This window comes from Saccopteryx bilineata, chromosome X (genome assembly GCF_036850765.1).
Source record: "Saccopteryx bilineata isolate mSacBil1 chromosome X, mSacBil1_pri_phased_curated, whole genome shotgun sequence".
NCBI classification, from domain to species: domain Eukaryota; kingdom Metazoa; phylum Chordata; class Mammalia; order Chiroptera; family Emballonuridae; genus Saccopteryx; species Saccopteryx bilineata.
This window is the reverse complement of record NC_089502.1, coordinates 106,274,384-106,286,052: the sequence shown is the minus strand read 5'-3', so window position 1 is coordinate 106,286,052 and position 11,669 is coordinate 106,274,384. Positions and strand designations below refer to the sequence as shown.

At 32.4% G+C, this 11,669-nt stretch overlaps 1 protein-coding gene across 4 annotated transcripts in view; it reads right to left on the bottom strand.

Moving 5' to 3' along the window:
• Positions 1-5,830: 5,830 nt before the first annotated feature.
• NBDY (negative regulator of P-body association) overlaps positions 5,831-11,669 on the bottom strand; it is a 51,676-nt gene continuing 45,837 nt past the window's right edge. For all 4 annotated transcript variants that reach the window (XM_066249025.1, XM_066249026.1, XM_066249024.1 and 1 more), the window contains one exon: positions 5,831-8,970. The gene's annotated coding sequence lies outside the window, so the exon portion shown is untranslated. The remainder of the gene's footprint in view (positions 8,971-11,669) is intronic.

The following is an 11,669-nucleotide window of genomic DNA, read 5'->3' as shown; positions in this document are numbered from 1 at the left end:
CACAATCATTATAGATTTGATTGCTTCTACCTTTACATGAAATTCAGCTAGGGCATTTTCTTGTTCCCCAGGTTCAGTCCTTTTAGTGTGAGCCTTGATTTTTAAGACAAACAACATCTTATGCAAGAACATATCAGACTTCCAGGAGTTTCACACATTTTCTGGAACACTTATACACATATACAGACACAACATATAGAAGGCTTAATATTTTGACAAAGCTTGTTATGAAATGATGCTTAAGGAATTAAAGTAAAAATAAAATATCTCAAAGACAAACACAGAAGGTTAACTCTGACTAGTAAGATGATACAGTTTTATTAAGTAACCAAAGACCTGATTAAAATGATTTAAAATACAGAAAATAATTTTGTAGAACAGAGAATTATTACTTCCTTGGCAGAAAACTTTTCACAATATCTAATTAAGAACAATTAAAAAAACAACAAACTTTGTTCTACTAGAAGATGAAATAAAACTTACTCTCACCACTTCTATTAGACATATTAGTAGAAGTCCTGGCCACAGCAATTAAGCAAATATATATTAACCAAACTGGGGGGAAAAAAGTAAAAGTGTTCCTGTTTGCAAATGACATGATTTATACGTAGAAAATCCTAAAGACCCCACCAAGGAAACTATTAAACTGAATAAAACAATTCAGTAAAGTTGCAAGATGAAAAAATCAATATACCAAAGTCATACAAAACCCATATTTTATACACTAACAATGACTTACCTGAAAAAATTTAAGAAAAATATGCCATCTACAGTTGCATCAAAAAAATTAGAAATAAACTTAACCAAGGCAGTGAAATATCTATACAGTGTAAATTGAGAAACAATAATGAAAGAAATTGATGAAGGTACAAATAAATAAAAAAAATCTATCTATATATCTATATCTATCTATATTTTTTTTTACAAAGACAGACAGTCAGAGAGAGGGATAGACAGGGACAGACAGAAAGGAACAGAGAGATGAGAAGCATTAATCATTAGTTCTTCGTTGCATGTTGCAATACCTTAATTGTTCATTGATTGCTTTCTCATACATGCCTTGACCATGGGCCTTCAGCAGACCAAGTAACCCCTTGCTCGAGCCAGCAACCTTGGGCTCAAGCTGGTGAGCTTTTGCTCAAACCAAATGAGCCCTCGATCAAACTGGTGACCTCGGAGTCTCGAACCTGTGTCTTCCACATCCCAGTCCGATGCTCTATCCACTGCGCCACTACCTGGTCAAGCAGTATCTCTATTTTTGGATTGAAAAAAATTAATATAGTTAAAATGTTCATACTACCCAAGCAATCTACAGATTAAATGCAATCTTCATCAATATTCCAATGGCATTTTTTACTTAAATGGAATAAACAATTTTAAAATTCATATGGAAACATAAAATACCCCAAATAGCTCTAACACTTCTGAGAAAGAAGAGCAAAGCTAGAAGCATCACAATTTCTGATTTTTAACTATATTTCAAAGCTATAGTTAACAAAAAAGTGTTAGCATAAAAACAACACATAAGTAAAACTGAATAGAGAACACACACAAACACACACAAAACATGCATATATGGACACCTAATTTTTGACAAAGGTGTCAAGAATACATAATGGGGACTTTTTTTTCAATAAATATTGTTGGAAAACTGAATATCCACATACAAATTACTGAAATTTATCTTAAACGATACATAAATGTCAACTCAAATGGATAAAGTTTAAATATAATATCTGAAAACATAAAATTACTGGGAGAAAACAGGAGAGCTCTTTCATATAAGTCTTGGCTATATATATAAGATAGCAAAAGCACAAGCAACAAAAGGAAAAAACAAACAAGTAGTACTATATCAAACTAAAAAGTTTATGTAAAGCAAATGAAACAAAATGAAAAGACAACCCACAGAATGGTAGAAAATATTTGAAAGCCATATAAACAATATGGATTAATAACAAAAAATATAAGAAACTTTAAAAACTCCAAATATTAATAATCCAGTTTAATATGGGCAAAAGAAACAGAAAACAAATCCTGAATACATATTTTTCCAAATACATAAAAATGACAATATGTATATGAAAAGATGTTCAGCATCAATAATCATCAGGGAACTACAAGTCAAAAGCACAATGAGATATCACCTGTGATCTGATAGAATGGCTATTAAACAAAAAAAAATGAAATCTAATGATTGTTAATGAGATTGTGGAGAAAAGGGAACTATTATTGACTGTGGATGAAAATGTATACTGATACAGCCATTTTTGAAAATAGAATGCAGGTTCTTTAAAAATAAAAAATCCTTTGATCTAGAAATCCCACTTCTGGAAATATATCCAAGAAATAAAATCACTATTGTGAAGTGATATCTGCATTCCCATCTTCATTGTAGCAATATTAACATTAACCAAAATAATAGAAACAACTTAAATGTCCATTGATGGAGTGTATAAACATGATTTATATATATATATATACACACACACATATATATATATAAATATATATAATAGTATTATTAACTCAAGAGAAAGAACAAAATCCTGCCATTTGCAACAGCATAAAAGAACCTGGAGTACATTATGCAAATTATAGAAGCCAGACTCAGAAAGACAAATGTTACATAATCTCTGTTATAAGTGCCCAAACTTATACTTATAGCAACATCATCAGAGGCTGAGTTGTGGGAGGAAAGAGAAGGGAATGCTGGTTGCTAGAATTTAGGAAGATGGAGTGAAAAAGAGTTATTATTGAATGAGTTTTGTAAGATGAAAGTATTAGACAGGTGGATGGTGGTGATGATTGCATAATCATATAAAATTCAATATCATTTAACTGTACACTTAAAGATGATTAAGATAGTAAGTTCTGTTATGTGTATTCTACCACAATAACAAAAATGTAACTATATGAATGGATATTAATGAATTTGATTGTCATAATCCTATCACAACATGCATGTGATGATTAAATCATCACAAAGTATTTTTGTTAGTCTACTATAATAAAGTTGGAAAAGAAATTTAAAAAATACATTTTAAAAAAGCTGTTCTTTTGAAGACATCAATAAAATTGGTAAGCTTCTAGCTACACTATTAAGAAATAAACTAAGAGGACACAAATATCTAATATCAGACATGAAAGAGGGAAAATCACTACAGATCCTACAGATATTAAAGGAATAATGAGGGAATAGTATGAACAACTTTAGGTACACAAATTTTATAAATGAAATAGACCAGTTGCTTGAAAGATAGTATTTGCCCAAAGTCATATAAAAATAAATAGACTGAATTAGCCTATATAGATTAAAGAAATTGAAATAATAATTAATAATCTTCCAAAAGAGAAAGCTCCATGTCCATATGGGTTCACTGGTGAAGTGTATTAAATTTTTTAAAAAAGAATTATATTATTTTTCTAAAATCAGTATAAATCCCAACTCATTATACAAAATATTATTACCCTAATATAAAAAGCAAACAATATCATGATCAGAAAATTACAAACCAAAATCTCTTGTATACATAGGCGCAAAAGTCTTCAATAAAATATAAGCAAATTGAATCCAATAATGTATGAAAAGAAATTTACACCAAGATCAAGTGGGATTAATCTCAAATATGCAAGTTGACTCAACATCCAAATATTAGATAATGTAATCTATTACATGAATATGCTAAAATATATACATGTTCTTATTAATAAATGCCGAGAAATTGCATTTGACAAAGTCCAGCACCTATTGAGAATGATAAACCTTCTCAATAGACTAGGAATAAAGGGGAATTTCCTCAATTTGAAAATAAATATCTACAAAAAACCTGACAGCTAATGTCATGTTTAATGGTGAGAAACTAAAAATCTTATCCTAGTATAAGTATGTCCCTATTACCACTCCTTGTCGACATTGTACTGGAAGTACTAGCTAATGCAATAAAACAAGAAAAGACAATAAAATGTGTATATATTTGGAACGACTATTTAAAACTCCCTTTGTTTGCAGATGATCTAATAGTCTATGCAGAAAACCTGAGAGAACTGACAACAAAAGCAAAACAAAAACAGAAACAAACAAAAAAAATCTTACCTGGAACTAATAAGTGATTATAGCAAGTTTTCAGGGTACAAGGGTAATACACAAAAGTCAATTGCTTTTGCCTGACCAGGCAGTGGCGCAGTGAATAGAGCATTGGCTTGGGATGAGGAGGACCCAGATTCAGGTTCAAAATCCCAAGGTTGCCAGCTTGAGCACAGGCTCACCAGCTTGAGCACAAGGTTGCTGGCTTGAGGGTAGGATCATATACGTGACTCCATGGTCATTAGAGTGAGCCCAAAGATAATTGGCTTGAGCAAGGGGCCACTCACTCTGCTGTAGTCCCTTGGTCAAGGCACATATGAGAAAGCAATCAGTGAACTAAGGTGCTGCAACAAAGAATTGATGCTTCTCATCTCTCTCCCTTTCTGTTTGTCCCTATCTGTCTCTCTCCGACTCTCTGTCAAAAAATTAAAAAAAAAGTCAATTGCTTTCTTATATACCAACAATGAACATGTGGAATTTTAAATTAAAATCACAATGACATTTACATTGCAGAAAAATAAATAAAATACTTAAACATGAATCTATAAATATATGTGTAAGATCTATATGAGGCAAACTACAGAAGTCTAACAAATAAAACCAAAGAATTAAATAAATAGAGATATTCCATGCTTGTGGATAAAGATTCAATATTGTCAAGATGTCAGTTTTTCTTAACTTGATCTATAAATTCAATGCAATCTTAATGAAAGCCCAAGAAGATATTTTTAATAAATATCAACAAAGTGATTCTAATATATGGAGAAGCACAATACCCAGTATAGTCAACATAATTTTGAAGAAAAACAAACTTGAAAGGCCAATGTTACCTGACTTCAAAACTTACTATAAAGCTACAATAATAAAGACAGTGTGATATTGGTAAAATAACTGACAAATAAATAAATTGAACAGAATAGAGAGCCAAGAATTAGACCTAGATAAATATAAGCAAGTGATCTTCGGCAAAAGAACAAATGCAATACAATGAAACAAGAGTTTCTTCAACAAATGATGTCACAAAAACTGGACAATCACGTTTCTAGACACAATAGTTACAGTCTTTAAAAAAATTAAGTCAGAAAAGGCCACAGACCTAAATATAAAACACAGAACTGTAAGATTCCTAAGGGATCATATAAGATAAACCACTTTTTAGATACACCATAAGCATGCATGATTCATGAAAGAAATAACTGATAAGCTGGATTTCATTAACATTTAAAACATCTGCTCTGCAAAATATAATTTCGAAAGAATGAAAGAACGTGACAGACTGAGGAGAAAATATTTGTAAAAGGACAGTTATTCAAAAATATAGAAAGGATTCTTAAAACTCAACAATAAGAAAACAACCAACTTGATTTAAAAATGAGCCAAAGACTTGAACAGACAGATCACCAAGATGATATACACTACAAAGAAGCATATAGAAAAATACTCCACATTATATGTCATCAAGGATATACAAGTTCAAGCAACAATGATACCAGAAACACGTATTAAAACGACCATAATTCAGAACAATGACAATAGTTAATGCTGCCTAGAATATGGAGCAATGGAGTTCTAAAAGAACTCCATTTATTACTATTTAAAATGCAAAATGGTACAACCACTTTGGAAGATAGTTTGTGATTTCTTACCAAGCTAAACCAATTCTTACCCTACAGTCCAGTAATTTTGCTCCTTGGTATTTAGCCAAAAAAAAATTGAAAACATGTCCACACAAAAATCTACACATAGATGTTTATAGCAGCTTTATTCATAATTGCCAAAAACTTGGAAGCAAACAAGTTGTCTTTCAGTAGGTGAATGGGTTTATAATTGTGGTACATCCATACAACACAATATTATTCAGCACTAATAGTAACTTAGCTATCAAGCCATGGAAAGACATGGAGGAAGCTTAAACGCATAGTACCAAATGAAAGAATCCAATCTGAATAGGTTACATACTATATGATTCAAACTAAATGGTATTCAGAAAAGGCAAAACTATGGAGATGATAGAAAGATCAGTGATTTGGTTGCCAAGATTTGGGGGTTGGGAAAGGGAGAATAGGTGAAGCACATGATTTTTATTGCAGTGAAGATATTCTGTATAATACCATAATCATGTTCATATGTCATTATACATCTGTCCAAATCCATAGAATGTAAAACATCAACAGTTAATCATAACATAAACTGTGAAATTTGGGTGGTTATAATTGATCAATATAGGTCTACCAATTTTAACAAGTATACCACCCTGCTGGCCGACATAAATAATAGGGGAGTCTATGCATATATATGGGAACTCTGTATTTACACTCAATATTTCTGTGAACCTAAAATGGTTCTAAAATTTTATAAATAAAAAAATCAAAGAGGAAGAAAATCTTATCACATGCTACCTTGAGGACATTACGCTAAGTGAAACAGCACAATTACAGAAATACCATGATTCTAGAGTAGTCAAACTCAGAAATAGAAGGTGGAAAGCTGTCTACCAGTGGCTGACAGGAGGAGGAAATGAATAGCTTCATGTTTATATAATCTTAGTTTTGCTAGATCAAAAGGAGACTGACTGAATAATGTGAATATACTTAACACTACTGAACTGTTTAGTCAGAAATAGTTAATATAGTAAATTTTATGTTCATGTTAGCAAAGTTTAAACAGGAAGGGAACTTTAATACATTGTTACATGAACAAACTTTGAAGATGCTATACTAAGTGAAATAAGCTATACACACCACCACCACAACAACAACAACAAATATATAATTCCATTGATAGAAGATACTCAGAGTAGTTCAATTCATATCAACAGAAAGTAGATTGGTGTTCAGAGGATGGGGGAAGAAACGAGTTGTTGCTTAATGGGTAGTTTCAATTTGGGAAGATAAAAATGTTCTGGAGATGCATTATGTTGATGGTTGTACATTAAGTGTATGTGAATATGCACTTAAAATGGTTAAAATGTTTTATAAGTATGTATATTTTACTGCAATAAAAAGCCTTTGGTATAAAGTATAAATTTTGTGATACAATTTGCCTATCTCCTTATGATCTCCTCTACCTATCTCTTCTGCATGACCCCTCACCACTGCATCTACTTTTTACATTTTTCAAATGTGCAATGTTTTCTCATCTTTGGGCTTTCACATGGTTGTTCTTATGGACATCTTCTATCCCTTTCTGTTTGCCTAGTTACATTCTTCAGCTTTATAGTGAACATGTTACATAGTAAACTGTCCTGTTTTCCTTTTTTTTTTTTTTTAGGAATTATATCTCCCTGATTCAGTATGACTCTGCTGAGGTTGTCAAAGAACCTCACCATTCTCTCTTTAGTGGTGAGCATATAGTCTTCGCCCAATCAGAGCACCTCCTATGGCAGAAAGTGATTCATCCATAAATTGATATGTGATCCAAACAGAGTCAAATTAAGTATTTTTTTTTTAGTTATTTATATGGGGAACTGGAAAAGAGCTCCTCTGTCCTGAATGTGTGATCTTAATGTAATGTAATCCTGAAGGTTCTGGGGTGCCATCTTTCTCAATATGAAGATGGCTTGGCTAAAAATAAAGTAAGTGAAGAAAAGCTGACCTGATACGTGAAGAGAGATGTCTAAAGGCAACTTGAGCACATAGAACCAGCAGCCATGCTCTTATAACTTGTTCAATGATCGGTCTTCCTGGTTAGATTTAGCTTACTCACCATGATATTCACAGTACCTGGTATACCAGATGTCACATCATAAGTATTTAATCAATAAGTTTTGAAAGACTGAATTATTGTTATCTATGGGTTTATACCCATTCCACAATAATATAAATATTTAACAAAGTTTCCTTCTAGTATTTTTTTATGATTTGATGTATCATTTAAATTTATGGTACAAAGGTCTAATTTTTCCCATATGATCAGCTAGATGTTCTTAACACAATCTAATTAATAATTCAGCCCTTCCCTACTAATTTGAAATGCTACCTTTAAATTCTTAGGTAAAGCCTAAATCTGTTTTTGGGTTTTATATCTTGTTACACTGACTTGTGTATATATTTCTATGACAGTAATACATAGTGTAGTCAATGTATCTCTACTGTATTATTTAATGTACATAAAGATCTCCCCAAAATTATTCTTAATTTTTCATTGAATTTCTGAACAATTTTGAACTATGTGAAATATTGAAAGTTGCCGACTGAGATTTTCCCATTCTTATATTTTTCACCATAATTTTTATTAATGCTTTTAATTAAGATATCCCATTTATTTGATATATTTTATAAATGAACTGGGAAATTACAAGTAATAAGCACACCAACCATCTTGACTAGAAGAACAGTTAAGATGTAGAATAAGAACTATCATAGAACATATCATAGAACACATAAATACCATAGAAAAATTGAGTAAAGTGAAACGATAGTCTGGAAATTTATTCTTTTTCAAATTTTACCCCTTATCCCTCCACATACACTTTCCTGGTATTTCCATACTGCAACGTATAAGTGAATGGTCCTTTGTAGTAGGAAGAAGATCAAATTTTGACACATATTTTAGCAACATTTTATATTGGGAGTTATTACGAAACATTTTGTAAAAATTCACCATTTACTAGGTAGTAGTCATACACAACTAACAGCAATGAGAGATAAAATTTATTGTGACCTTAATGGTTTTATAGAAATTCAAAGTTATATAGTAGGGACTGGGTGTCACCAAAAGAGAGCACTGCTTGGCTGCTGTAGGGCCATCTCCCAGGCATTATTTGCTTTGGTGAGTTCACCATGATCCAGGTCATGGCCTCCAGTCTTAGAGGTCTACAGCCTGATCTTGTCCCAGAATTCATCCAAATCAGGAGATGGAACTATGCTGATTATATCATAATACTGAAAAACATAAAATGAGAAGGACAATTTATTACTTTAAATTGAGAAAGGCAATCATCATACACATCAGCTATATCAGTTAACAAACTATAGAAATGATCCCAGAAAGTATAGTCTTAGCTATATCAGTTAAAAAGGTAACATGTCACTTTCTGTTAGGCAGATTTTGATGGAAGTAAAATTATTAAGCTTTTATTTTTATCTTTTGAGAGAGAAAGAGAGAGAGAGAGAGAGAGAGAGAGAGAGAAACAGAAAGGGAGAGAGATGAAAAGCATCAAGATTTTGTTGTGGCACTTTAGTTGTTCATTGATTGCTTTCTCATATGTGCCTTGACCTGGGGGCTCCAGCTGAGCCACTGATATCTTGATCAAGTCAGCAACCAGAGACCATGGGGGTCATGATCCCATGCTCAAGCCGGCAACCTCCAAGCTCAAGCTGGTTAGCTCAGGTCAAGCCAGATGAGCTCACACTCAAGCCGGTGACCTCAGGGTTTCAAAACTGGGTCCTCTACATCCCAGGCCAATGCTCTATCCAGTGCACTACTGCCTTGTCAGGTAGAGCATTTCTTCTTGAACATTAAGTTAAAATCATAAGATGCTGATAACTGGCTCTTTGTGATTTATATTTGATGTATTTGCCTACACAATGAAGATCTTTCATGTAAATCAGTTATTTCCATCATCCTAGGCATCTTTCCCTGAGAAAAGTGTTGGGATGTCTACCTTCGTGTTTTTTTTCCCCTAGGCCTTCATAATTGGTCATGGGTCCATTTCTGCCCATATTACACCTGAACACATTCTTACATTATTTAGAAAAAAATTATATTTATTTATTTACACAAACACATGATTATAATTTAACTGCAAATAATCTAAACAACATAGGCAAAATTACTTTTGCCACCAAACTTGTCTTTCTTCAGTCATCCTATCTCTAGAAAAACCACAAGTATCAGTTATATCTGGACCTTTTGCTATGTATATATATATATATGTATACAGAATAAGTACTTTGAGTAATATAGTTTTAGATAAGAAGTTTTGAATATAAATTATATCATACCATATATACTATTCTGCATTTTTAAAAATCCACTTAATGTCTTAATAACTTTTTTATATTGAAATAGATCTATCCCAATATTTCAACTGCTTCATGATATTATGTTGTATAACAGAATAATTTTCTTCCTTCAAAAGTGCTGTTTTATTCATCTTTATGCTCTCAAACCTGAAAAGTGCCTTTGTATCATAGCAGGTGTTCATTTAATAGTTGGTTAATTTACTAATTACTTTTCTGAATATATATTACATACAGAACATTATTCTTATCACTCAAGATAAAAAGAAACATAAACAATGCTTCTGACTTCAGAAAGTTTGCAAATCTGCTTTCAAATGCAAGAAACAGAAAATAACATTAAAATAATACTGACAAAAACAATAAAAATATATACATAACACATACCATATGGCAAGAGACAATCTGAGTGATAATATATTTAGTTGTTCATTTATTTAAAAGTACTTAGTATCCTTGTATCTTTTTTTATTACAAACTATGAAGCATATTTGTTCATATGTGGGAGTATCTCTATAGGCTTCATAAATGAAATATTTATAAAGAGTACATACTTTTTATAAATGCTAAAATAATACAAAAAATTTTCAGTATCAAAAACAGTGAACATTTCATCACAGCCTTATTAAAATTGAAGTTTGTGGAATTTTTATTGTTGCAAACATGATGGGCTAAAATAGTGTCTCATACTGAATTATATTAACATGAGTAATAACAAAGTCAACTTAATTTATTATAATTATTGACCATCTCCATTATGTCTAGGAGAACTGTGTTCTTTTTACCATTTTTCAATCAGAATAGTGTTTTCACATTACTATATACAAGTGTTTTATATATTCCAGGAAGTAACAATTTGTCTATTGTATGTCTTAAATTTTATCACATTGTACATCAGTTGTCTTCTAAATATGTGTATATCTTTCATCATATTGAATGTTTTATATGAAAATAGTTTATTTGCATATGTAATAGACATGAAAATAAAGAAAACCAAAGGAAATATATACAGATTATATTAATAATCTTCATTCCAAGTTAACAAAGGTTAACAGATATTAATAGCCTGAGGTGATAGTGACATTAGCAAGATGTTGGTACAGGCATTTTGAGTGCTCCCCTCATAACCCCAACCTCCAGGCCGACTCTAAAAACCCTAGGACCTGACACACCCAGTGTCAAAATGGAAGCAGAAGCCAGTTTGTACCAGACAAGTTCCTACAGAGCCAGGATCCTGCCCCCCCCAGCATCTGACTGGCTCCTGCATAGTAATAGAGGCCCAGTCTCTACACCAGCTCTGACAAACCAGCTTCGAGACAAGAACTTGCAAAACCAGACATCTGGCTTGCCCCTGCATCAGACAGATTTCCATGGACTAGGCACCTGACCTCCCCAGTGCCAGCCTAGATGGCAGAAATTCAGCCTAAAACCCTGCCACAGAGGCAGAATGGCCTCATGAGATCTGTCTCCTGGGAGGCTCTTCTGGATCCTGACCTCAAATCTACAATTACACCAGACTCTAGAAGACCCAGCTTCTAGGCCAAATCTTGAGGATCCAGCCTAGCACCAGGCTTGTCCTTGCAGATCAACCCTTTGAACTGACACTCTGTGACTCTAGC